Source organism: Nannospalax galili, unplaced genomic scaffold (genome assembly GCF_000622305.1).
Source record: "Nannospalax galili isolate Female #2095 unplaced genomic scaffold, S.galili_v1.0 scaffold1105, whole genome shotgun sequence".
NCBI classification, from domain to species: Eukaryota; Metazoa; Chordata; class Mammalia; order Rodentia; family Spalacidae; genus Nannospalax; species Nannospalax galili.
Window position 1 is genome coordinate 259,496 of NW_008353211.1, and position 601 is coordinate 260,096.

Sequence of the window (601 nt, forward strand, 5' to 3'; positions counted from 1 at the left end):
ACCTTCGGCTCCCTGATGAACTGTGACCTGGGAGATGTAAGCTGAATAAACCCTTTCCTCCCTAAGTTGGTATTGGTCAGAGCGTTTTGTCACAGCAATGGAGAAACAAACTAGGACAATGCCTCTTCAATCTCTTTCTTCAAAGATTTAAAGTTTTTACTGTAGAGATTTTTGATGTTTTTGACTAGGCTTATTCCTAGATATTTAATTTTGAGGGGCTATGGTAACCTGGAGTGTTTCCATGAACTCTTTCTCTGACTGCTTGTTATTGGAATTTAGAAAGGCTACTGACTTTTGTAAATTGATTTTGTTTCCTGCCAGTTTGCTGAAAGTATTGATCATTTCTAGTTTTCTGGTGGAATTTTTGGGATCTCTTTTAAAAAAATATTTTATTCATTATTTTTATTTTATGTGTATGAGTATGTTGCCTGCATGTATATAAGTGCACCTGTGCCGTGCAATGTCTGAGGAGGTCAGAAGAAAGTGTTGGTTCCCCTGGAACTGGAGTTATGAATGGCTGTTAGCTGCCACATGGGTGCTGGTAATCAAACCTGGTTCCTCTGCAAGAGCAGTCAGTGCTCTTAACCACTGAGCCATCTCT